The following is a 5,241-nucleotide window of genomic DNA, read 5'->3' on the forward strand; positions in this document are numbered from 1 at the left end:
CCCCCATTAGGTTTCACCTTAATCCGACAAAATCTTGTCACCCTATCTCTAGGCGTGCAATCAACTCCACTTAATTACGACAAATTTACTCTTAAACGGGGTCTATTCCTCTTCTGAATAAGAGTGTTAACTAGAATCAATATCCTGGAATATTAAAACAAGAATTAAGAACACATAATTAAGAACAAATCAAATATTTATCATACAATTTAGATAATAATAACAAGATCCGTCTTAGGTTTCATTCCCCTTAGGTATTTAGGGGGTTGAGTTCATACTTATGAAAGAAAACATCTTCAAAGCATAATGATAACAAAACATAAGAAAACCCAAAAACTCTTGAAGGAACTTGAAGGGAGATCTTCAGTCTTGATGATGAATCCGGCTTCTAAGATGGATCAATCGGCTTTCCTTGAGTAATTCCTTACTTCCTACTCTACGTTCCTCTTCTAAGTGCCTCATCAGGTGTTTAAATAGGCTTTAGAATGCCAAAGTGCCTCCTGAGATAGATCAATCGGCAGTGGAGCCTGCCCGTGTGCCCTCATTTCAGCCCATGCATTTTGTGGTTTTCGAAATTGGGCGCATTGGTGTACACGGCCATGTTGCACGACCGTGTCAATCTTCGTTCTCTTCTTCCACGCCCGTGTATGCAGGTGCACGCCCGTTTTATTTTGACAGGCTCAACCACGGTCAGTGGGCACGATCGTGTTGTACGCCTGTGTTAATTTGGCAGAGTTGCCCACAGCCATGTCGCACAGCCGTGGCAACTTATCGGATCCCGTGTTGGGGAAACATTTTTGCTCTATTTTCACACAGCCGTATCGAATGGCCGTGTTGTCTCCCGTGGTAGGTGCATGGTCTACGGCACGCCCATGTGCTTGGTCGTGTGGTTCTGGAAATCATGTGTTCAGTGACTCAGTTAGTGAATTAAATGTTAAAGACTAAAATTTAAAAAAGTTAACACCGTTAGTGCTCGGGTTGCCTCCCGAGAAGCGCTTGTTTATAGTCTAAGCTCGACTTACCTTTCTAGTGCATGGTCATGGTGGTGCGAGGAGTTTACACTCCTCATCCCTATTATCAATTATATCAACATAAGGTTTAAGACGAGTATTGTTTACCTTAAAAGTGTTGAATTTGGGATGAATTACCTCGACTGTACCATATGGGAAAATACTGAGTACCGTAAGAGGGATTGGTCCGTTAGGTTTAGAAGTGGCAATGCGAGAATCTGCTGCATCTAGTAGTACCTTGTCTCCAACCTTAAGTTGATTTGGTATGGCATTGAGCTCGTCATGGCATGGTTTTGGTTTATCGTGTGTCCTCATTTTATGTGTCTGCCATTCATCTAGTTCCTCGATTTGTAGCCTTCGTTCTTCATAGATAGGCCTTTTATTGTTGCTTGAACATGGCTCATGTAGGTTCTTCGAACTTATTTCCTACAAAGTAGGTTGCAACACATGGCCAGTTTTAGTAGAATGATTTATACAACCACCTTCAAGTTTAGATGTGTTACTCGTATTACGAGCTGGAAGGGTGATTGTTTCGTCTCCCACACGAAGTGTGAGTTCACCTATGCCAACATCAATTATTTTTTTAGCAGTTGCTAAAAAGGGCCTCCCTAAAATTAAATGAACGTTACTATCCTCCTCTATGTCTAGAACAACGAAATCAACTGGGAATACAAATTTGTCAATTTTAATGAGTACATCTTCAATAATCCCCCTAGGAAATCTGATTGTTTTATTGGCTAATTGAATACTCATCCTAGTTTGATACTAGCCCCTAAATCAGCTAAAGCATTATTAACATCTAGGCTACCAATTAAACAGGGAATCGTAAAACTCCCTGGATCTTTTAATTTGTTGGCCAGCTTGTTTTGCAGTATGGCTGAGCAAACCACATTTAGCTCCACATGCGATGCCTCATCCAACTTCCGCTTATTTGTTAAAAGCTCCTTTAGGAATTTGACTGCATTTGGCATCTGCGAAAAAGCTTCAATAAACTATAAGTTAATATGTAACTTCTTTAATAATTTAAGGAATTTACCAATTTGTTCGTCTGTGCGGTTTTTCCTTGTCACATTAGGGTATGGCACACGAGGTTTGTACTCTTTACTTACCGACTTCTGGTCATTGTGGTCCACCTCACCTTTACCTTTACTTACCACAGTTTCTTGCCTCGGTTCTAGTTCAAGTGCAACTAACCCTTCCTCACCTTGAATGGTAATTGCATTGAGTTACTCCCTTGGGTTAGATTCAGTGTTACTCAGCAATCTACCTTGTGGTCATTCAGATATCAATTTAGCGAGCTGACCTATCTGAGTTTCACGCCCTTGGATAGATGCTTGTTGATTCTTAAGTGCTGTCTCGGTATTCTAAAAATGAGTTTCTGATACCGAGATGAATTTTGTTAGCATCTCCTCAAGGTTCGGCTTTTTCTCTTGTTGGTAGGGTCATTGTTGGAAGCTTGGAGGTGGTGCTCTCTGATTCCCTTGGCCTCTCCATTAGAAATTTGGGTGGTTCTTCCATCCTGTATTGTAAGTATTACTATAAGGATTATTTTGAGATCGAGGATTATTACCCATTTAATTTAACTGCTCGTTCTCCATGTTGTGGCCATAGGGTGGGTATTCTAAATTGCTTAATCCATCTCCATTTGCTTCGCACTGCATTACTGGGTGAACCTGTGAAGAACCAAGAAAGCCGTTAATTTTTCTGTTCAAAAGTTCTACTTGATTAGAGAGCATGGTGACCGAATCGATGTTAAAAATGCCAGCTGTTTTCGTTGGTTTTGTCTTCATGACTTGCTACTGATAATTATTCAATGACATCTCTTTTATAAATTCATAAGCATCCTTAGGTGTCATATTATTGATAGTTCCACCAGCGGCTGCTTCAATCATCTGTCGAGTCGAAGGATTCAAGCCATTGTGAAACGTTTGAACATGTAGCCAGAGTGGTAACCCATGGTGAGGGCACCTTTTCAATAGATCCTTGTATCTCTCCCATGCATCGTAGAGTGTTTCTAAATCCATCTGCACAAAAGAGGAGATATCATTACATAATTTGGCTATTTTAGCAGGCAGAAAATATTTTAATAAAAAATTTTCGGTCATTTGTTCCCAAGTAGTGATTGACCCTCGTGGTAACGAGTTCAACCACTATTTAGCTTTATTTCTCAACGAAAAGGGAAACAACCGAAGGCGAATGGCATCATCAGAAATGCCATTGATTTTAAAAGTGTCTCAGAACTCTAAGAAATTTTCCAAGTGAGCATTGAGATCCTCGTCCTGCAAACCATCAAGCTGAACAAACTGTTGGATCATCTGAATGGTGTTAGGTTTCAATTCAAAATTATTTGTAGCAACAGCAGGCGTAACTATACTCAATTCAGTTCCTATTAAAGAAGGTTTAGCATTATCGTACATAGTACGTGGAGCAGGATTCTGATTAACAGCAATTGTAGGATGTAGCAGATTTTTTTGGTTTTCAGCCATCTCTTCGGTTGTGGTTGAAGTATCGTCCTCTTGCTCTTCCTCTATCTATCGTAAGCTTTGCCTTATTTCTCTTCAGTTTCTGCAAACTGAGTGATTGATCTCACTATCAAACAGTAATGGTCCCGACGGGTTTCTTCTAGTCATACACTATAAAAACCTGCCAGGAAAGAATAAAAGAAAAATTAGAAAATAAAATAAAATTTTAATTTGCAAATAAAGTAGAACGGCTAAAGCAATAAAAATCTGGTGTTCCTAAATCCTATCCCCAGCAACGGCGCCAAAAACTTGATATATGATATTCTTGATAGGTTTTAAAAATTTATAATTAATCGTTCATGAAACTAACTATTATCACGATGAAGGCTAGTGTACCTATCGAATAGTAGTATAGCTTTAGCAAGACTGGATTGTCGAACCCAAAGGAACCAAGAGTACTAGTAATTACTTCCTTTTTATTATCTAGCCTAAACATTAAGGGATTTGTTTATCTAAACTAATTAACTAAACTAAGAGTGCAGAGAAAGAAATTGGGGAAAAGCTTTGGGGAAAATTCGATTGATGAAGACAATACCCAAGGAAAAATCCACCTAGACTTCACTTGTTATTTGACTCTGAATCAGACGATTTATTCATTTTACTTGATCTGTAGAATTCCCTAAGTTATATTATTATCTCTCTCGAGACTGATAACGTCTAACCCTAGGTTGATTAATTGAAATTTCTTTCTAATTAAAGCCCTAGTGTTGCATTAACTCGATCTATGGATCCCCTTATTAGGTTTCACCCTAATTCGGCAAAATCTTATCACCCTATATCTAGGCGTGCAATCATGTGACAGCCTTAAAACGACCCTAGTCGGAATGTGGTTTCCGGACCACAAAACCGAGGCATAAAAATAATTTAATATTTATTTTATTGCCTATAATATGTGTTAACTCATGTGTGACATTTTTGATGTTTTGATTTAGAGTTATAAATGTGAATTTCACTAGAAAGGACCTAGTAGAAAACTTTGGAAGTATGATGGGGGAATGTGTAATGACTAATTAAAGCATGCATGCAAAACAATGGCCTTGCATGTCAAATATCCCTCTTTTTATAAGAGGTGGCCGGCCATGACAATGAGGGATGGGCAAAACATGTCATAGACATGTTTTGTTGGTGCATTAGGGAGAAAAGAAATAAACAAATAAGCATGGGTAATAAAGAATGAAAAAAAATGTGTGTGAGTGAACCCCCCTATTGCCGTGTATTGAAGAAAAGAAAAGAAAAAAAAATTGATCATCCTTTCATTCTCTCTTGACCGAAAATCCTAGGGAAGAAGAGGGAATTTTTGCTTCATGTTTGGTTTGGAAGAGGTTTAGGAAGGGGTTTGGCTATACTTGCATCAAGATTAAGGTATGTTTGAGGTTGTGCCATGAGATTCATGCATGTTTTTAGTTACTAGCTTGATGTTCTTATTAGCCCATGGTTCAAATCTTTGTTATATCATGGGGATGGTATTTGGCCAAGGTGGATTTTCTGTTAATGCCATTGCATGTTAAATATGAAGCTTGTTAATGGTATATGTGATGGGGGATTGATGGCTCTTGGACTTTCTTTTTAGTATTTTTGAGTAAGACATTAAGTTCTTTGCTTAATCATGACCAAAATTATGGTGTTGTGATGTATTCGGTCATGGTATATCCATAAGTATGATTCATGCATGTTGCATGGTAGGTAAGATTTGAGCTTTGGATATGTGT

At 38.5% G+C, this 5,241-nt stretch overlaps 1 non-coding gene across 1 annotated transcript; it reads left to right on the forward strand.

The window, feature by feature from the left end:
• Positions 1-2,960: 2,960 nt before the first annotated feature.
• LOC128292340 (small nucleolar RNA R71) lies at positions 2,961-3,067 on the forward strand. The gene has a single exon (XR_008282324.1). It is a non-coding gene; the product is annotated as a small nucleolar RNA R71 (small nucleolar RNA).
• The last annotated feature ends 2,174 nt before the right edge of the window (positions 3,068-5,241 follow it).

Source organism: Gossypium arboreum, chromosome 4 (genome assembly GCF_025698485.1).
Source record: "Gossypium arboreum isolate Shixiya-1 chromosome 4, ASM2569848v2, whole genome shotgun sequence".
Lineage (NCBI taxonomy): Eukaryota > Viridiplantae > Streptophyta > Magnoliopsida > Malvales > Malvaceae > Gossypium > Gossypium arboreum.